At 46.8% G+C, this 21,993-nt stretch overlaps 1 long non-coding RNA gene across 1 annotated transcript; it reads right to left on the reverse strand.

Annotated features, from left to right (window-relative positions):
- Positions 1-6,939: 6,939 nt before the first annotated feature.
- LOC143270586 (uncharacterized) lies at positions 6,940-11,122 on the reverse strand. Its single transcript, XR_013047791.1, has 3 exons — positions 10,789-11,122; positions 7,666-7,755; positions 6,940-7,076 (listed from the first exon to the last, which is right to left on the reverse strand). It is a non-coding gene; the product is annotated as an uncharacterized LOC143270586 (long non-coding RNA).
- Positions 11,123-21,993: the final 10,871 nt, after the last annotated feature.

The raw sequence follows: 21,993 nt of genomic DNA on the forward strand, positions 1-21,993 counted from the left end.
GGTCCTCTGGAAGAGCAGCAGTGCTCTTAACTGCTGAACCATCTCTCCAGTCCCAAATGCTTTATTTATTCTTCCAAATATTTTCAGATATTAAATCAAGCACTTTTAAACTTTTGCATCTTCACAACTTTTTGGGGAATTGTTTCAAACCTCAAACTGGTCTGTGTTCCCTTCTTTCGCAGCCAGGCTGCCACAGTGGGTAACGGGCTAGATGGGAGTCCAAGCCTCTTCCGGAAGAGATGTTGTTGTTCAGTGTGTTGTCATCCAGGCAGCAGACATGTATGGAACAGGGTCTCTCCTTGTCTTTCTGTTCAAAGTCACTGTTGAGGCCTCTGCTGTTTGCACGAGAGCGCGCACACACACACGCACATGCACACACACATGCATGTTTCTGTCTCCTCTCCATGTTTCTCTGTTGCTGTCTCCAACCGCATTGCTATGCACAGTCTGTCCTTTAAGGCCTAAGTTTTCTCTTCTTTTTTTTCTCCGTCATTTCTTGAGACAGGATCTCGTGTATCCCAGACTGGTCCCAAATTCACGTTGCACCTGAGAATGGCCTCGAACCTCTGACTCTCCTGCCTCTGTTGGGATTACAAGTATGCATTGCTGTGCCCAGCTTCAAGTTTTTCTAGCCACCAACATCTTAGTCAAGTTTTCTTTCTTAAGTAATTAAAGTTATTTAAAAATTCTTTTATCTAAAAACGTAATAATCTTTCCTAAAGTCCCAGGGCACAATTATTCTTTTATGTCCTCAGATTAAAGATACGCCTGTTCTTTGAGTTTTAAGTCCTATTGGACGCCTTGTGCAGAAGCTCCAGGGCCAGCTAGCCTGGGTTTGCGTGTGACAAATGAGAAAGCCTGTCCCAGGATGGAAGACGAGGCCTGAAGCCAAGGTTTTCCTCCGACCTTCACACTTACCCTGTGTCACAGGTCCCCTTCAGTCACACACATGAACACATGCACGTGTGCACACGCTCACAAAAATGAAAGAAAGTTAGGGGGTGTATTGGAAACATGACTCAGTAGTTAAGAGTGTATTCTGCTCTTGCAGAAGACCTGGGTTTGGATCCTAGAACCCGTATCAAGCGGCTCACAAACACCTATAACTCCAGCTCCGGGGGATCTGACCCCATCTTCTGGTCTCTGGAGGTCCTGCACTCATGTAGTACATACAAATTCATGCAAGCACACACACACACATAAGTAAATCTTTAAAAAACATTAGGGGCAGGCAAAGATGGCCCCGCTGCTTAAAGTGCTTGTCCCCAAGCTTGAAGACCCAAGTTAGACCCTCTACATAGTAGAAGGAGAGGACTGACTTTCTGCAAGCTGTCCTCTGACCATGTTCTTCCTGTGCAGTGTGCACACACATACACACTCACATTCACACTCACACACACATGCACAAACACACAAGTAAATATTTTACAGAATTTAAAAACCTAAGTTACTAAATGAAGGAAATAAGTAGGTCATGTAGTCAGAGGCATGTATAAGTGACTGTGCTGGAGGCTGAGTGACATGTTCCACCATGGAACAGGTTACATACATGTTTATAGTCACAGAACAAAAGTGATGTCATACATGAGTGCAGTCAACGGTCACGCTGCAGGGGACAGCGGGTTAGGCTGGTGACCCCAGAGTGGGGATGTCTTCTCCAGATTTCACATGTTAGGACTAGAAGGCAGGCCTTGCCCTATCCTGGATACATTCTGGGAAGGTTTTCTGTCAGGAGAATGTTAGGTAAGAGACAAAAGTTACGGTCAGTGGCTATTAAGTGAGAGAGCACACGAGGATTTTCACTGTGTACCTACGACATCCCACCCCGACTTTCCACATGCTTTTCAGCCAAGGTCAGGCCGTCTGCAGGATCTTTGGCTTCTGTGTGCTAGCTTCAGACAGCGTCAGTTCACTAATGCATGCTATTTGGGTGTGTGTGAATGTGTGTGTGTATGGTGTATATGCACATGGGTGTGCAGGTGTGCTCACCTGTGCACATGCAGAGTCCAGAGGAGGACCCCTTTGTCACTTTCAACCTCATTTCCTTGAGATGGGCTGGGGTTGCTGGTGTGACCTACCATACTTTGCAGTCAATCAAGCTATTTAAAAAAAAAGCACAAAGATAAACTTAGTAAGAAAACACAAGAGAGATGGTTCAGCAGCCAAGAGTGCTTGATGCTCTCGGAGGGAACCCCAGTTCAGTTCCCAGCACCCACTCAGGTGGCTCACAACTGCCTGCAACTCCATCTTCAGGGAATCTGACACACTCTCCTGGTCTCTGTAGGCACCTGCATTCATGCATGTACACACAGATACACACACACACACACACACACACACACACACACACACACACACACACTTTTAAAAGAAAACGAAGCCAGGTGTGGTGGCACACGCCCTTAATCCCATCACTCGGGAGGCAGAGGCAGGTGGATCTCTGTGAGTTCGAGGCCAGCCACCTGGTTTACAAGGCGAGTTCCAGGACAGCCAGAGCTGTTACACCGAGAACCCTGTCTAGAAAAACAAAAACAACAACAAAAAGAAAAAAGAAAAAAACAAATGAAAATGGGGAGAGAGAAAAAAAAAAGCATTCTTTAGTTCAGAATACTGTATACCCAAGGGTCTAGTTATAGAACTCAGTAAAGTGAGGAAGAACTTTCCTTTACCCTCCTCTCCCCTCCCTCCCTTTTTCAGCCCCCCCCCACCTTTTTCTTTTGTTGAAGCAAAGCTGGAGTCTGTTAAGGAAAGGTTTAGGGTGGAGGTGCCTCAGTATAGTACCAAGCAGGAGGACCTGACTTTGATCCTCAGCACTCTTGTTCTTTCCCGTGGTCTTATTAAGTAGCCCAGGCTGGCCTCCAACTCCCTACAATAGCCTCGACCATCTCCACCTGTGGGTTGAGACCCGCATGCTGTAACATAGCCATCACCTAAGAGAAGAGTCCACCCAAGTACCTAGAGCTGAAAGATGTAGAATATGCTGGAAAGGAGGCTGGGGAGATGACTTAGTGGGTAAGAAAGCCTGCCTTCAAGAGGACCCGAGTTCAATTCCCGACACCCACATAAAAAGCTGGGCATGGCTGTGCACCCACCTTTTGGGCTGTGTAACCCCAATACTATGGGAGGCTGGTACCAGAGGACAGCCGGAGCTTGATGGACGCCAGCCTGGCTGTATTAATTACATTTCTGTTGCTCTGATAAAACACCGTGACCAAGCAACTTAGAGGAGGAAGTGTGTATTTGGGGGTTTACCGTTCCAGAGGGATAAGTGTCCATCATTGGCGGGGAAGCGGGCATGGCAGCTGGAGCAGGAAGCTGAGAGCTCACACCGAACCACGAGCTCAAAGGAGAGAAGAAAATGAACTGGAAATGGCCTAAGCCTTTTAATCTCAAAGCGTGTCTCTGGTGGCATACTTCCTCCACCTCCTTAAACAGCACAGAGCGCAGGCATCCACAAACACTCATAAAAAAATAAAAGATTAAAAACAAACAAACAAGCCAAAAAAAAAAAAACCTTCCCAAACAGCGATACCAACTGGGAACTAAGTGTTTACCCAAGACTGTGGGGGACATTTATTACTTGAGCCGTTCTGCTTGCTGAAGGTGTAGTGAGGAACACCGTCTCAAGGGAATAGAGGTGGGGATGGTGGAACAGGTCACCCAGTGCTCTGACCTCTGCACACACGAGTGCGGGTACCTCCCCCCCGACATAACACACACACACACTCTCACACAACACACTCACCCAAGCCTAGAGAGCATAATGGTTAATGACTCCAGGAGATGGAGGCCAGACCTGGGCCCGAGGAACAATTATGCAGAAGAACAACTCCATCTGATTTGCATTTTAATAAGCTCACCGGAGCTGCAGGTTTTAAAATGGCGTGGAGAAGCCAAAAGGGAAAGAGTTGGTAGGCATTTTTCATCGAATGGTCTAGAAGGCCCCCTGGGGTGTGCCTGTGCCTGTGTTTGGGGTGACATTTGCGCTCCTAGGTTGTAGAACTGTGGATGGATTTGAGAGAGATCTATTTTATTTATTTTTATTTTTTTGGTTTTTTGAGACAGGGTTTCTCTATGTAGCTTTGGAGCCTGTTCTGGAACTCACTCTGTACCCCAGGCTGACCTCGAACTCATAGAGATCCACCTGCCTCTGCCTCCAGAGTGCTGAGATTAAAGGCGTGTGCCACCACCGCCCGGCCTGAGAGAGATCTATGAGGTATTAATGGACACAGCTGCAGACTGGTTGGATGTGTGTGTGTTGGGAGGGGGTTAGTTCAAAGGTCAGTGTTGGCCCACCATGCACTGGCCTAAGAATAGGATGGATGATGGCAGCACTTGGAGGACTCTCAAGAGCAAAGGTTAAGAGGATGCTCAGGTATAGAGAGAACCTGAGGGAGACAGAAATGTGTCAGTCATCTTGGTGGGCGTTACTGTCGAAACCTAAGCCTGGAGAGATGGCTCAGCGTTTAAGAGCCCAGACTGCTCTTGGAGACGACCCACTCGTGGGAGCTCACAATCACCTGTAACTCCAGTTCTAGAGAACCCCAGGTCCTCCTGACTCCATGGGCAACTGCACACAGATCTCCATAATAAAAATAAATATTAAAAAATGAAAGAGGAAGGCTGACCTCCCCTAAGCAGAGAGTGTGACATGAGAGCGGAGATACCGGGCCTCGATGCATAGCAGCATAGGAGACGGGGTTACCAGGGAACGAGGCCAGAGGGACGCACCCTGGTGCCGCTGAAGCTCAGCAAGGAGGGCATCTGTCCATGTAAAGTGTGAGCATGTGGAGGCTAGGGGACAACCCGAGCTGCTGATCCTCAAAGTGCCATCTCTACCACTGAGCCACACCCCAGCCCCTTACTGGGGGATTCTAGGCAGGTGCTCTCCCACTGAACCACACCCCAGCCCCTCACTGGGGGATTCTAGGCAGGTGCTCTACCACTGAGCCACACCCCAGCCCCTTACTGGGGGATTCTAGGCAGGTGCTCTACCACTGAGCCACACCCCAGCCCCTCACTGGGGGATTCTAGGCAGGGGCTCTACCACTGAGCCACACCCCAGCCCCTCACTGGGGGATTCTAGGCAGGTGTTCTACCACTGAGCCACACCCCAGCCCCTCACTGGGGGATTCTAGGCAGGTGTTCTACCACTGAGCCACACCCCAGCCCCTCACTGGGGAATTCTAGGGAGGTGCTCTACACTGAGCCACACCCCAGCCCCTCACTGGGGGATTCTAGGCAGGTGTTCTACCACTGAGCCATACCCCAGCCCCTCACTGGGGAATTCTAGGGAGGTGCTCTACCACTGAGCCACACCCCAGCCCTTCACTGGGGGATTCTAGGCAGGTGCTCTACCACTGAGCCACACCCCAGCCCTTCACTGGGGGATTCTAGGCAGGTGCTCTCCCACTGAACCACACCCCAGCCCCTCACTGGGGGATTCTAGGCAGGTGCTCTACCACTGAGCCACACCCCAGCCCCTTACTGGGGGATTCTAGGCAGGTGCTCTACCACTGATTCACAACCCAGCCCCTCACTGGGGGATTCTAGGCAGGTGCTCTACCACTGAGCCACACCGAGAACCTTACTGGGGGATTCTAGGTAAGTATTCTACCGACTGAGCCACACCCCAGCCCTGTGATTTGATTTGTAGTAAAAAAAAAAAAATAGACATTTCCAACTGATCATCCCTACTTCCTGACCTTGTGGGCATCTCTCCTGGGACCCCTTTCTCAACCTCATCCAGTGACTGAACCCTATTTCCCATTTCTCAATCTCTTTGTCCTGGGGGAGAGGGTGCAGGTGACATTTTGTTCTCGTCACTGGCCTGCCTGGGTCTGTCTGTGGCTAATGCAGTGTGTGGGCCATTAGACAGAGTCCTTGGTGGCTGGTCTTTTAAAAGCCTATTATTTTAATTTCCAAACCTTTTAGGGGAGGCAGCGCAGCAGCTACATCCTCACACTCTGTCTGCCTCCTGATGATGACAATTCGTGACTCAGAGTCACAAACTGACCATTCCTTTGGCCACCACATCCTGTCCCACTCTGCTCAGTGTCCCCTCCAATAGAGTCAGCCTGTGTTCCCAGGGGACAGGAAATGCTGATGTAATGGCTTCTATTACTGACATTGCCCTGGTAGCTGGGGTGCCAAGGTTGTCTGCAGTCCTGGGGAGGGAACTCAAGAGCTGAAATGTCTTTAAAGTAACTCCACATCCCAAAGTGCTCATTTCACTGGGCTCTGTTAACCTGAGCTAATGCGTTTATTTTCTTCAACGGGGAAGATAAGAAAATACCCTCCCCATTACCACATCACTCAGACACATCTAGACATCAAATAAAGGATGTGTTTACAGTCCTTAAACACACTATCTCATTAACAAACCACTTCCTCAGTCTAATAGAAACCCAACTGAGCTCTGGTGTGGTGAAGAGTAGGGTGTGGGTAGCCTTGTGCCCAACATCTGGGGACAGAGGCAGACATCTGCCTCCCCAGGGTCACCAGTTCCCCTATCACCCAGCTGCTACAGGGAAAAAAAAACCTTGTAGATTCTCCGTGAGTGCAGACACCATGTCTCACATGCTTAGCTAGCTTCCATAAGAACTGGAAATGTCTCAAATAAAGGAAACTCATTTTGACTTTGTTTTTTTTTTTGGGGGGGGGTACTGGGGAGGGAACCCAGCTCCTTGTGCACTAGACATAATGTAGTGTTGCAGTTTACTGGCTTAAAGTATTTGCTTCCTAGCCGGGCGGTGGTGGCGCACAGCCGGGCGGTGGTGGCGCACGCCTTTAATCCCAGCACTCGGGAGGCAGAGCCAGGCGGATCTCTGTGAGTTCGAGGCCAGCCTGGGCTACCAAGTGAGCTCCAGGAAAGGCACAAAGCTACGCAGAGAAACCCTGTCTCGAAAAACCAAAAAAAAAAAAAAAAAAGTATTTGCTTCCTGCATTAGTCAGTGTTCTGTTACTGTAACAAATTCCTGATGCAATTAGTTTATAAGGGAGAAAGGTTTATTTGAGCTCATGGTTTTGGAGGTCTCAGTCCATGATCATTTAGCATTAGCAACATTGTATAGGATCTGTATTGTTGCAGGACATCATGGCAGAAGAGCAGGATGCAGCAAAACCAGACCCCAATGTTGAGCCAGGGGAAAAGAGAGGAAGATGGGGTGCTACCACCCCCTTAAGAACATACTCCCCAATGACCTAAAGACTTTTTTTCTCTAGGCCCCACCTCTTTGAGTTTCTACCACCTTCTAATAGTGCCATATTAAGCATTAAGACTTGGGAGGCATATTACTATTTATGAATTGTAGGTGAAACCAGGCTCCTGGTTTCAAGGATATCAGTCCATCAATAGCAGGGAAGGCATAGCAAAGCAACTCAGTGTGTGGTGGTGGGTGGGAGCATGTGGTAGGAGCTGTTCACATCTCGATGGACCAGGAAAGGGAGAGGGAGTCAGGAACCAGGGACTTGATATAACCTTCCCAGATCCCCTCTCTTCAGCCCAGTGACCTCCCTTCTCCTAGATGGGCCCCACCTCCCAAAGGCTCCATAGCCTCCTGAAATTGCGCCCTCTGCTGGGGAACAAGGGAGTAAACTATGAGGCTGTGGGGGTATTCATTTTCAAACCGTAATGGAGGATATTGAAGATCCAATCTGTATCACCTCTCTCCCCATCCCAGATGTAAGGCTCTGAGTCAGGGATGGCATCTTCATCAGCTTCTTAGGGTGGATCTCATGCAGGCGCATTACGAACTACGTACAGAAAGATAATGCAGGAAATGGTTCTTTGGCAGGCTCACAAAATAACAGATCCCTGTCTTAATTAGCATCCTTTCCCTCCTAGTCAACCACTTATCAGGGCTCTAATATCTCACGAGCACTTGGTAATGGGTTCTTATAAAAAATTTTATTTTTTTAACGAAAAAAAGTTGCAGGTAACTTGCTGTGTCGATTACTGATGGCCACTTACCAAAATGCCTTGGCATCTTTTTTTTTTTTTTGTCTTGAAAGGCTCTAAATGGTTTTCCGAGTTTGATCAAGACCAATTTATTCTTTTAAGATATGCGAATTTTGCAGCAAGAGCTATTCTGAATGAGTCAGAACACTCCATCATGGTTTTCTTCTAAACAATTCAAAATATTTCTGCATCTTGATATTTTCCTTCTGAAGTGTGGGGTCAGTGGATCACATCTTCCTCCTTGTCCTCTGCTGAGTGCGTATGTGTGTGGGGGTGGGCAGGTATGTTTGTGTGTACAGGTACATGTGGTTCATGTATATGAGTGCTTGTGGAATCTATAGGATGATTTGTCAGGTTCAATTTATATATATGAATATATTTGTTATATGAATATATTAAATATATATATATATATGTATATATATATTTGAGGCTAGAGAAATGATTCAGTAGTCAACAACACTGGCTGCTCTTTCAGAGGACCAAGGTTTGGTTCCTAACTCTCCCTTGGCAGCTCACAACCATCTATAATTCCAGTTCCAGGGGATCTGCTGCCCTCTTCTGGCCTCCTTGGGCACTGCACACATGTGGCACACAGACATACATGCAGGCAAAATAGCCCAACACATAAGGTAAAAATAACCAAATCCTTAAGGCTACTACAAATATTGTATTAGATTTACTTATTTAGCGTGTGTGTGTGTGTGTGTGTGTGTGTGTGTGTGTGTGTGTGTGTGTAGTGGTGCATGGGTCATGGTGTACATGGGGTGACCAGAGGACAACCTGCAGAGTCGGTTCTTTCCACCATGTTGTTTCTGGGGATTGAAACTCAGATCATCAGGATTGGCAGCAGATGCCTTTACCTGCTGACCCCCCTCATCACTTTCTCCTTTTTTATTTATTTATTTTTGCCTAATTTTTTTTTTTTTTGAGACAAACTCTCCCACCGATCTGGAACTGACTGAGAAGGCTGAGCTGACTGGCCAGTGAGCAGGGAACCGCCGGTCTCAGCCTCCCTGCAATGGGTCAGAAGCACACACCACCAGGCTTGACTTTTATTTTTCTCTTCATGTGAGTTCTGGGAATTGAACTCAGGTCCTCAGGATTTCGAGGTAAGCATATTACTGATTCATCTTCTCTGCCCACTTTTATATTTCCTGAGATGTAGGATCAGCAGATCAGCCCCCTAGTAGAGTGATCATGTCAACACTCTATATGATTGACACCCAATATCCACAGCCCCTCCTTTGACCAATTTTATTTATTTATTTTTGACCTTTGACCTTTGCTCTAGCATCCTTCCTAATGTCTCCCCTAAGGACCTGCACATCCCCTCCCCTCCCCGTCCCTCTCTTGGGAACATGGCTGTTTGGTTCATTGTGGCCAATGGTATGTGAGCTCATGTAAATATCCCAGAGAATTCTTCCAAGTGTGCTTCTGTCAGCAAACACACACACACACACACACACACACACACACACACACACACACACACACTCACAAAAGCATTTTCAGCTTTTGAGCCATGACTTCAGATGCCTCAAAGATTGCCTTTCAACGCACCCGTGATACACAGCATCGTTTCCCCGGGATCAGATGCGCGGGAGAGGCTGGGTTCGTGTTAACGAAGTCTTGCTTTCAGAGGTCAGTCCACTGTCCTTGGCTGTGTTGTTGCGGAGCCCTAGTGAGGTGGAACTTCACAGCAGGGGGAATGTGTGGCAGGCTCTTTGCCTCCTGGCAGCCAGGAAGCACAGGAGAGTCTTCAGAGGAAGGAGCCAGGGCAAGATAGAGCCCCAACCAGATAGGCTGGCTCCGCATTTCTGGGCTTGTGGCGAGGCAGAACATCACAGTGGACCAGAATGCATCAACTCAGAGCAGCCAGGACGTGGATGACAAGAGGCAGGTCCGAGGGGAAGATACACTTTCCAAAGTCAGATACTCAATGACCCACATCTTCACCCGCCACGGTCCTGATGCTCCAGTCCGATACTCCTATATTTTATTTGATGTATGTGTGTGTGTGTGCACCATGGTGTGTGTGTGCACCATGGTGTGTGTGTGCACCATGGTGTGTGTGTGCACCATGGTGTGTGTGTGTGCACCATGGTGTGTGTGAGGAGATCCGAGGACAGTCTCAGGCACTGGTCCTCACCTTCCACCTTGAAGCAGGCTCTCTTACAGTTTACCAGTGTGTACATCAGGTTAGCTTCCAGTCTCCTGTCTCTGCCTCCCATGTCCCCATGGCAGGGCTGGGACTACAGGTGCATGGACCACTGCATGGGTTCTGGGGATCTGAATTCAGGCCCTCAGGTTTGCACAGCAGATGCTTTCTTTACCCACGGATCCATCCTCCCAGCCCTGTTTTTCGTTTTTGAGATATGAAACCCAAACTGACCTTGAACTCCCCATGTAGTCCACGGTGATCCTGAATTTTTAATCCTCTAGCCTCCAGCTCCCAAGCGCCAAGATTAGAGATGTGCACCCCCTAAGCCCAATGTGGTGCTCAGATGGAACCCAGGGCCTCGTGGCTGCTAGGAAGCGACATCTTTAGCTCAAAAACTGACTTCGAATATTTTATTACTTATGCGGTGTGTATGTATGAGTGCATGTCGGTTCTGAGCTCAGGTCGGGTTTATACAGCTAGTGTTCTACACCCTGAGTCATCTCGCTAGCTCTGCATTAATGCTGAGATCCAAAGTACAGCACTCATGCCTGGGCAGCAAGCATTCCTATCTGCTGATCCAGCTCTCCAGCCGCCCCCCAATACTGACTTTGAGTGACAACCCCCCCCCCCCCCGAAAACCAAAGACCTAAAGCATTGGCCTTACTTCTCATTTGCAGAATCTCCTGCTTTGTCTTTCTTTAGGCATCTTTTGGGAACTTTTACTTTTGGTAATAACCACCATCTCTGTTTCCATGACCTCAAAGGTGTGGGGCTGCCCCCCCCCCCCGCCATGTTAGTTACTTATCCATTGCTGGGATAGAACACCCTGAGAAAAGCGACTTCAGGAAGAAAAGGTCTCTTTTGGTTTATGGTTCCAGGGGGATAGTGTCCATCATGGCTGGGAAGACACGGCAACAGGAGCAGGAACCTGGCAGGTCTCATTTCAATCTATATACAGGAAGTAGAGAGGGAGGACAGGAAATGGAACCAGGCTATAAACCCTCAAAGCCCGCCCCTAGTGACGTACTTCCTTCCGCAAGGCTGTAGCTACTGAAGGTTCCATAACCTTCCCAAAGAGCGCCACCCACTGGGAACCAAGTGTTCAGCTACAGGGGCCTGTGGAGGACATTTCTCATTCAAACCACCACACCCATATACTCTACGGGTATGTTGGAAGTGAGGGGGTGAGATAAGGAAAGGCTGATGGCTGTCAGCTGCTCTGGAAGGATCCAGGGAGTTACAGATAGACAGGTAAAGTCATATGAAGGACTCAGTGACAGCCTGTATTCATGGAAAGACAATGTGCTGCCAGCCTTGTTTAAAAAGGGGGTCAGACCTGGGTTGGCGGTGCACACCTATAATCCCAGAACTCATGAGGCAGAGGCAGGAGGATCTGTATGAGTTCAAGGCCAGCCTGGTCTACACAGGGAAGGTCTACAGGCCAGCTACACATAGTGAGATCCTCTTGCTGGGAGGGAGAAGGGAAGGAGAAGGAGAGGGAGAGAGGTTGGGGGAGAGGGAGGGGGAGGAAGCCTTAGATGTCATCCATTTTGCAGTATGTGTTTCACTCCAATTTGAAGGGCTAGTCTTATAGACTTCATAATCCATCATCCATTCGGGGCTCGTGAGAGATTTCTTTATGATGCTAGTCTTGTCATAGAGAGAGCAGGAAGAAAGATGAATGACATGGGATTCGTGACCTACCCAGCCAGGCAGAGCAGTCACAGAAGTTTTCTTTTTCGATACTGGGGATTGAACCCAGGGCTTTGGTTTTACTAGGCAGGTGCTCTACCACTGGGGGACTGAAGTCCATGACCTATTTTTATTTTTCCTCTTGAGAGAGTCTTGCTCACTGGCCAGGGTTGGTCTTGAACTTCTTATCCTCTTTCCTCAGCTTCCTGGGTAGCTGGGATGGTAGCATGCACCCCTGCATCCAGGTTTGCCTCCAAATGTTTTGAGTATATATTTTTAATGTATTAAATTAGCATACAAGGCATTAGATATCACTATGGCATTAAAAATATTTATTTTTTAATTACTATGGCATTAAAAATATTTATTTTTTAATTATGTGTATTTTTATGTCTATGTGTGGGTATGCAAGTGTGTGAGGGTGCTTGAGGAGGCCAGAAGAGGGTGTCAGATCCATAAGAGCCAAAGTCAAAGCCTCGTTGCTAAAATTCCTTCCCAGCGGTTGATGTAAACAATGCCTACACTTCCTCCTAAAGTCCCCACACTGAGGCATGATTCCACAAAGTCCCTTCTGGGGATCCAGTGAGTTTCTTGGGCTTCCCAATAGAGCATAGACAAGGGGTTACTTACCGTAGCTTGGGTGCACCCCAACAAGGGTGTACCAAAAGGGGATGATATCTTTCCCAAAGCTGCATAAATGGAGCATGGATCCCCTAATCTTTACCCTCCCCAAGGCCATGTTCAGTTAGGGCAGAGTTGTATGCAACAGGGGGAGGGGGTGGGAGAGGCTGGAGGCTCGGGTGAGGGTCTGGTGACTGTGGCCACTCTTCTATGAGGTCTATAAACAGCCAAGGAGCCCAGCTGGGCTGATCTTTTGCAAATGGGCATATCTGAACTCCCCAACATAGAGGTTATTTGGCTTGGAGGATAGTCATGTCCAACAAAGTGGTTGTGAGCCACCCATTGTGGGTTCTGAAAACCAAACTGAGGTCCTCCGGTTTGCTCTGGTTCCCAGCATCCATGGTGGGCAGCTCACAATTCCCTGTCATTCCAGCTCTAGGGGATCTGATGCCCTCTTTTGGTCTCCACCCCCATGTTTACATACAAGTAAAAATAAAATAGATCTTTAAAAAAGAGAAGTCGGATTCCCATATCCCTGGTCCAGTGCTACCTGAGCAGAATGCTGACAGGATCCTTTCTGGAAAGATTGGCCTGAGTAGAGCCTACACTTAGGGACGTTGGATACAGTTGGGGGGGGGGGGGGGGTGGGAGGGCAGTGGCCTATGGTGAAAAGAGGGAGTTTGGGTAAAAATGGAACCAATTGAGAGATGCCTGCTTTCCAGTCTCTGACCTCTATTTGACATTTAGAACAGCTCACTGCAGGTTATATAATTCTATACAACGATGGATAAGTATCAAAAACAAGCAAATGATGTAATGAGACAATTATGACCCCAAGGTGACGAAAATGAGTGGTATTCGTATGCCACCAGCCATCCATGAATAATATTGGCACGGGCACCGAATAAATGTTGCTTCAACCCAAAAGGATAAAATTAGGATGAGGGGAAATAGTGTGAGTGCGAACTGGTGGAATGCTCACCAAGCATTCATGAAGCGTGTGCCACAAAAATCAGGCATGGTGGTGCATGCTAGCACTTGGGAGGTAGAGGCAGAGGGATCAGGAGTTCAAGACCATCCTTGGCTACATAGGGAATTTGAGGCCATCCTTAGCTACATGAAACCTGTTCTCAAAAAAAAAAAAAAAAAAGAAAAAGAAATTGTGTAATATAAAGGGAAACATCTGAACACACAGCCAGAAGGGAGTGGGGGGTATTGATTTTATGATTTCTTTTATTATTTTGAAAGTTATTATTGGTGTGTGTGTGTGTGTGTGTGTGTGTGTGTGTGTGTGTGTGTGTGTGTGAATGAAGTGAGTGTTTATGTTCAGGTGCATGTGTGGAGGTCAGAGGATAACCCTTGGGAGTCGGTTCTCTCCTTCCATGTTGAGGAAGAGTCTCGCTCGCTTCCGGCATGTAGCATCTCCAAGGTAATTGGCCCACGAGCTTCCCCGAGAGTCTCCCATCTCCAGCTTCCACTCATCATGGAGTGCTAGGTTTAGAGAAGGCCACCACTGTAGCTGGATTTTTACACCTTGTTTTGTAGGTTCCAGGGATTGAACTCAGGTTGTCAGGAGTTTGTGACAAGCGCCTTTACCTGTTGAGCCCTCTCACTGGCCCACCCTTCTATTTTATTTTATTTCCCTATTTTTCTTCTATTGAAATTAGATTTTTTTTAATACACTATATTCTGATTAAGATTTCCCCTCCCCTAACTCCTCCCAGATTCTCTCCACCTACCCTTTCTTTTTTTTTAATTTTTAACTTTATTATTTTTTTAACGTGCATTGGTGTGAGGGTGTTGGATCCCCTGGAACTGGAGATACAGACAGTTATGAACTGCCATGTGGGTGCTGGGAATTGAACCCTGGTCTTCTACAAGAGCAGCCAGTGCTCTAAACCACTGAGCCATCTCCCCAGCCCCTCCACCTCCCCTTTCATCCAAATCCACACCCTTTCTTTCTTTCGCTCTCTCAATAGAAAACGAGCAGGCATCTAAAAATAATAATAAATAAAATAAAATAAAATGAGATAAAACAAAAACAAGAAGGACTAAGCAGACAGAAGAAAAAGAGCCAAAGAAAAAACACAAGAAACACATAAAGATGCAGAGACACACATATTCACATACACAGACACCTCATAAAAACATGAAACCTGAAACAATATATATGCAACCCCCCCCCAAAAAAAAAAAACCAAAGACCTCAACCAAGCATTATGAGACAAAGAACCTCCAAAGATGCCATTGAGTTCATTTCCTTTTGGCTGTCTACTCCTGGGCATGGGGCTTGATATCAGGAGGGATTTATATCCCCGGTGAGACTCAGAGAAAACCAATTTTTCCTTTGCGAGTGGTTGTCAACCAGAGATAAGTTTTGGGTTAGGGGGATGGGGCCTTGTGTCCACTTCCCCTCTCAATGCTGGGGCCCCATCTGGAGCAGACCTGTGCAGGCCCTGAGCATGCAGCCACAGTCTCTGTGCCTTGGTCCTGTTGTGTTTAGAAGACCTTGTTTCCTTGGTGTCCTCCATCCCTCTGGCTCTTAGAATCTTCCACTTTCTCTTCCCCAGGGCGCCCTGAGCCCTTGGGGAAGGAGTTTGGACTGTCACTATACATTGATTTTAAATTAAAAAATAGATATATTTATCAGTAGGGTGTGATAATTATCTGATTTATGTGCACATGTATGGATATAGTATGCATGTGTATATGTGCACAGTAGAGTTGGAAAGTATGTCATTATCTAACACATATGTTGTCTGGAGCTGTGGCTCAGTGGGAGAGCACTTGCCTAGCATCTACAGGGTCCTGGGTTCCACCCCCAGTACTTAAAAAAAGAAGAAATAAATAAATTGATCAAAGTGTTTGGTTATTTAATAAATCATACTGTATATTTTATTAATTAAAAATGTTTATTGATTTAGTATGTTTGTGTGTGCATGAGCATGCCATGATGTGCATATGGAGGTCATAGGACAGTGGGAATCAGTTCTCTCTTTCCACCACGTGGGGCTCGGGGATCAAGTTCAGGTTGTCAACTGCCTTCAAACACTGAGCCATCATTCTGGTCCTCTTTCCAGATCTTAGTCCCAAGAGTTTCTGAAGACTCCAAAGCCCATCACTTCTATCACATTGTATGTGAGTGGGAAAAAAAACCCTCATAAACAATACACCAAAGAGAATGTAATATTCACTTAAAAAATCCACACACATGCATTTTAAGATCTAAGAGAACTCAGGTTGTCTCTGCCTCTCTGGGTCTGGCTTACGTCCCTTGACATAGTCATTTCCAGTTCCATCCACTTCCTTGCAGGTGTGATTCCATTTCTCCCTGTGGCTGAATAGATCTCCACTGTGTACCTGCACCCACCAATGACCTGTCCGTCTGTTGATGGTATCGGGGCTGCTACCATCTCTTGGCTATGGTGAATAGGGCTTGAATGGACATGCATGTGCACATGTCTCTGTGGTCTGTTGGCTTAGGATCCTTCCAATAATTCCCAGAAATGGGGTAGCTGGGTCATATATGTAGTTCTAATTTTAGTATTTTTTTTAAGAAACCTCCATATTGATTTACATAGTGACTGCATAAAGTTACAGATAACATATAATTTTTTAAAAGATTTTTATTTCATTTTAAATATGTGCGTGGGTTTGTGTACATTGAGTATAATGACCTTGGAGGCCAGAAGAAGGCATTGGATCCCCCTTGGATTGGAGTTACAGATGGTTGTGAGCCGCCTAACGTGAGTACCAGGGATGGAACTTGGGTCTTCTTTGAGAGCGGCAAGCACTATTAACTGCTGAGCCATTTCACCCGCCCCCAGAGGGTGTGATGTTCTGACCTTTCTCTTCTAAGGCTATATGATTTCTTTTAATTGCACAGGATAAAAATAAATTTCAATTATTTATGAGTGTGGAACTCAAATAAATCTTGAGGTCTGAAATACCGACAGAGAAACAGTAGTTAGTGATTAGAAAGCCATTCTAATGTTTACTAAAATAATTGGAAAGTATTAATGGATCCGGTTCAGGACTCACGGGCATAATTCTTCGAAAGTCCACTCCCGTCTTTGGCGGTTTGGTTACTGAAGAGCTTCTGGGATTCCTCTGGGTTCTCTAAGACACTCATTCTTTTTGTGTGGGGGAGGGTGTGTGGTGGGTGGCTCTGTGTGCACGTGTATGTGCTTGTACATTTCGAGGGCAGAGGTCAACCTCCAATGCTGTTCCACGTGATGGGGATGTCTGCCTTGAATTTTTTTTTTTTTTTTTTTGAGGCAGTCTCTCACTGACCTAGTAGGCTCGGCTGGCTGGCCAGTGAGCCCAGGGCTTCGAACTGCCTCTGTTTCCCCAACACGGGGCTTACAAATATGGGAGACCATGCCCAGCTTTTTACATGGGTGCTGGGATCGAACTCAGCACCTCATGCTCACGTACACGTGGCAAGCGCTTTGCTGGCTGAGCCATCTCACCATTCTGTTTTAAATAAGATAGCTCTTGGGGGCTGTGACGTCACCTTTGGAACAATACTGTGAGTTAGAGATCATCATTTCTTCCCGCAAAGAGGGGGGGTTCCAGGTTCAGAGAAGATGGACGATGTGTTCAGGGGAGCACAACAGAGAAGAGATGAAATCAAATCTCCCCAACTCAAGCTGTTGCACTACAGGACCTTTTTTTGTTTTTGTTTTTGTTTTTGTTTTTTGTTTTTTGTTTTGTTTTTGTTAACATTTGGTTGTACTTTATGGTTGCCCTCCCAGCTGATTATTCATTCTCTTTTCTTGTTTTTAATGTTCTTGTGTTGCTTTGCTATCTTTGAGATCATCTTTTTATGTAGCCCAGGCTGACCATCAAACATGCCATCCTCCTGCCTTCGCCTGTTGAGTGCTGAGATCACAGACATGCACTTCCACATCTGACTGCATTACTGTTTTAGTCTTTCTTTGAAAGGATTTTTTATTTAAAAATTACTCATATTTTAAATTGTGTGTGTGTGTGTGTGTGTGTGTGTGTGTGTGTGTGTGTGTGTGTACGTGAGTGCAGTGCCCATGGAGGCCAGAGGCATTGGGTTCCCTGGTAGCTGGAGTAGCAGGTGGTTGTGAATCACTCAGAGGGGATGCTGGGACTGAACTGGGGTTTCCTGGCTCTTGCCATCAGAACCATTCCCCATCTCCTTGCTTCATCCTTTCCTAATAGAGACCATGGTACAAATGGCTGTGTTGCCTGGAGATCTTCCACTTGCCAGAGTCCCAAGTCCTCAGAGGTTCTTACTGGGGTCTATGTGGAATTCACACATGGACAAAACCATTTCTGGAAGATACCATTTTACTCCATCAATATGGGAGATCTTTCTTTACCCAGGAGAAGGCACGGTGCTGTGGATATCACTCTGTATAAATAAAATGCTGATTGGCCACTAGCCAGACAAGAAGTATAGGTGGGACAAGCAGAGAAGAGAATTCTGGGAGCAGGAAGGCTGAGGCAGAGAGATGCTGCCAGCCTACTCGATGAGGAGCAGGATGTAAAGTACCGGTAGGCCATGAGCTACGTGGCAAAGTAGAGAGACCATTGGCCAGGCAGGACTGGAGAACACTCCAGTTACAGCACGGCCTCCTTATCTCTCTTTCTCTTATTATTATTACTATTCTTATTTGTTATTAATTTGGTTGTTTGAGGTGGGTTTTTGCTATGTAGCTTGGGTTGGCCTTGAATTCATGATCCTCCTGCTTTGGCCTGTAGAGTGTTAAGATTACAGATCTCCATAATGATACTCCACAAGTCTAAAACCTTACAGCTCTGTATGCAACTTCTTTGCCTAGAAAGAAAGAAAATATTAAAGATCAAATATGATGACCAGTCTCCATTGTCCATGTCTTCGTTAGGGTTTCTATTGCTGTGAAGAGACATTTAATTGGGCTGGCTTACAGTCTAGTCCATTTTTGTCATGGCGTGGACATGGCAGCATGCAGGCATACATGGTGCTGGAGAAGGAGCTGAGACTTCTGCATCTTGAGCCACAGGCAGCAGAAGCAATTGTGAGTCACACTGGGCCTGTTTTGAGCATAGGAGACCGCAAAGCCCGCCTCCACAGTTTGACACACTTCCTCCAACAAGGCGACACCTACTCCAAACAAGGCCACACCTCCTAATAGTGCCACTCCCTGATGGGCCAAGCCCTCCAACACATGAGTCTATGGGGGCCATTCCTATTCAGACCACCACAGTCAACTTGATTGCATTTGGAATGGCTGTGGAAATGCATCACTGGGCATGTCTGTGAGGGAGTTTCTAGACTGGCTTTTATTCAGGTAGGAAGACTCATTCTGAGTATGGGCTGTACCATCCCATGAGTTGGGGTCCTGGTCTGAATAAGAAAGTGAGCTGAGCACCAGTATCCATCTTTTATCCTTGACTGTACACAGTGTGACCAGCTGCTCCCGCTGCCGTGATGGACTTAGACTGTCAACGGAAACAAACTCATCTCTCATGTTGCTTTTGGTCATAGCTGCCTGTAACTCCAGCTCCGGGAGGTCTCTTGCTCTCTTCTGTCCTCCCTAAAGAGAGGAAATTTTATTGGGGTGGTGACCGTTGGTATCCAGAGAGCTAGATGGCCTTGTGTGTGGACTCGCTGATCCTCAAGGATGTTAGGGTCTATTCATCCAGTAGCCCTTGAAGGGGGGACCACTAAACAAGGCTCTGGGTTCAGATTCTACCATGAAGGTGTCTGGCTATAAGTTGGGCTGCAGTGGGACCAACACCCCAACACATGATAATGCCTTCTTTTGCATTCTTGTGCATGTGAAAGCTGGTTCTGGAGCATGCATTGAACATTTCCTCCCCTCACAACCTTGCTTCTTGCCTTTTTGTGAGTGCATATGCTCATAGTGTGTGTGTGTGTGTGTGTGTGTGTGTGTGTGTGTGTGTGTGTGTGTGTGTGTTTGTGTGTGTATCTGTATGTGTGTGTCTGCAGTTGCATGTACGTGGGAGCCCACAAAAGCTTCCTAGTGAGATCGGAGCTTGCTTTACACAGCAGGGCTGCATTAGGGGATGGCTTGACCACATGTGTGGTTACCGGGTGTTTGGGATGGTCTACACTTGGCTGTGTTGGGGGAGATCTTTTGCTCTACCCCTTGGCATTTCTTTAAAAGCCCTTTAGAAGAGACAGAAGGGGCCGGTGGTTTTGACCCAGCTCTCCTGAGGCTATTCTATGTTTCTGTCTGTCTCCTCTATACTTCTATCTACATATTCCTCATTTCTCCCTGCTCAAGAGTACCCTGGGGGAAAAAGAGGGGGTCAGCCCCCCCATGTATGTATAGGTATATGTGTACATGCATGTAGAGGCCAGAGATCGGCCTCAGGTGTTGTTCCTCAGGCACTGTCCACCTTTTATTTATTTTTCAGAGTTCCTCTCACTGGGACCTGGAACTCACTTTTAAATAGGCTGGCTGCCCATGATCTCCAGGTATCTGCCTATCTCTGTCTGGTCAGCACTAGAATCGTATGTGTCAGTACATTCTGCTTTTTAAAATTACGTTTATCTATCTATCTATCTATCTATCTATCTATCTATCTATCTATCTATCTATCTATCTATCATCTACCTATCCATCCATGTATGTATGTATGTATGTATGTATGTATGTATGTATCTATCTATCTATGTATCTATCTATTTTGTGTGTGTATGTGTGTGTGTGTGAATGTGTATGTGTGTGTGTGTGTGTGTATGTGTGTGTGAATGTGTATGTGTGTGTGTGTGTGTGTGCGCACGTGCACCCACAGCATGCTTGTAGAGGTCTGTTTTCTCCTCCCACAGTGTCAGGTCATCAGATTTAGCAGCAAGCCCCTTCACTTGCTGAGCCACCCCACCAGCTCATGCTCCGAGTATTCTTGGGATTGAACTCAGATACTCACACTCGCAAGCCAAGCACTTTACCAACTGCGCCATGGCTCCACCCCCTCCAGTTTGGAGACATCTGAAAAAGGGTGTGTTTTTTTTTTTTAAGACACTTCCTCGGGGCCCCAACAGCCAGAAAGCATCATTTAGTTCTGCAGCAGATGATGAGTCAGCACCAAGGGGCTCGGTGGCTTTGAGAGGGCGACTCTTCTCAGAGATTTGACTGTCCCGGGCTAATCCCGCATGTCTCTAAGAGCATCAGATCTAAGCCCTGAGAAAAATCTCATAAAGAAGACACGAGGGAAAAAATAGGAAGCCCCGCCCTCTGCTCCCTTACTGCTGAGAATATTTACAGATGTGATAGTGTGAGGAGACCCCTGACAACAGGTGCTGATCAAGTGTGTCTTGAATTTGGAAATGCTCTGATGATACTTTTTGGTAAAGAAGGGGGATGCTTTTTCCCCCACTTGTTAAAAGGGGGAGGGGCATGTAGCCCAGGCTGGGCTTGAACTTGTTATGTAGCTGAGAATGACCTTGAACTTCTGATCTCCCTAACGGCATTTCCTGAGTGATGGGATTACAGGTGTGCACCACCACACCTGCTTTTTAAATTTTTCAAATTTAAAATATTTGTGTACATGCATGTATTCACTCTGGAGTAGATGTACATGTATCTGTGTGGGGCTCCTCATGGCTGAACTCCCAATGCAGGCCTTTTTATGTCGTGTGGTGAACACTAGTGACCTTCGTTGGGCATGGTTCACCTCCCAGCTGTTCTCAAGGACATGGTGTTTTTACTCTCAAGCGGTTTTGTTCTTCTCTTCTCTCCCTGTCACAGAGTTTGGGAGGCCAACCTATTCCCAGACCTGGGAGGACCCTTTGAGACAAACATGATTGGGTTTGAAATGGTAGGCTGTGTGTGTGTGTGTGTGTGTGTGTGTGTGTGTGTGTGTATTTGTGCACTGTGCTATGGGTGTGGCGATCCAAGGACAACCTCAGGTGTTGGGCCCTGCTCCCCCCACCACCCCAGGTGTGGGGCAGGGCTCCTTTGCTGATAGGCTGACACTCCACAGAAGCTTGGAGAGAGTCTCCTGTCTCCACTGCCCTTGATGTAGGACTCCTGGGGTTGTAGACACCTGCTCCTGGCCCTGGCTTAACGCGGGTGCTACTGATGGAACACACGTCCTCAGCCTTTGAGGCAAACACTTTATCCACCGCTCCATCTTCCCAGGCCTTAATCTTAATAAACATAGCTCAACATTTTCCATGATTCCCGAAAAATACTCTCTGAAAGCTAGGAATAAAAGATAATGCCTTTAACTTGGGAGATGCATTTATGCGTCCGTCCAAAAATTGGAAGAAAGTGGGCACTTTAAAATTTTGTTTTATGTTTTACTTTCATGAATGTGTAATTTCCTTACATGAATGTGTGTGTGTGTGTGTGTGTGTGTGTGTGTGTGTGTGTATGTGTCTGTCTGTCTGTCTGTCACATGTGTCAATGGAGGCATCAGATCCCCTGGAACTAGAGTTATGGGTGCTGAAAACTGGACTCAGCTCCTCTGCAAGAGCAGCAAGCCCTCTTGGAATGCTAAACCTCCTCTCCAGCTCTCGTATTCAATATTTTACCAGAAGTTCTGGTCCATGTAATAAGATAATAAAAAG

This window comes from Peromyscus maniculatus, chromosome 23 (genome assembly GCF_049852395.1).
Source record: "Peromyscus maniculatus bairdii isolate BWxNUB_F1_BW_parent chromosome 23, HU_Pman_BW_mat_3.1, whole genome shotgun sequence".
Classification (NCBI taxonomy): Eukaryota; Metazoa; Chordata; class Mammalia; order Rodentia; family Cricetidae; genus Peromyscus; species Peromyscus maniculatus.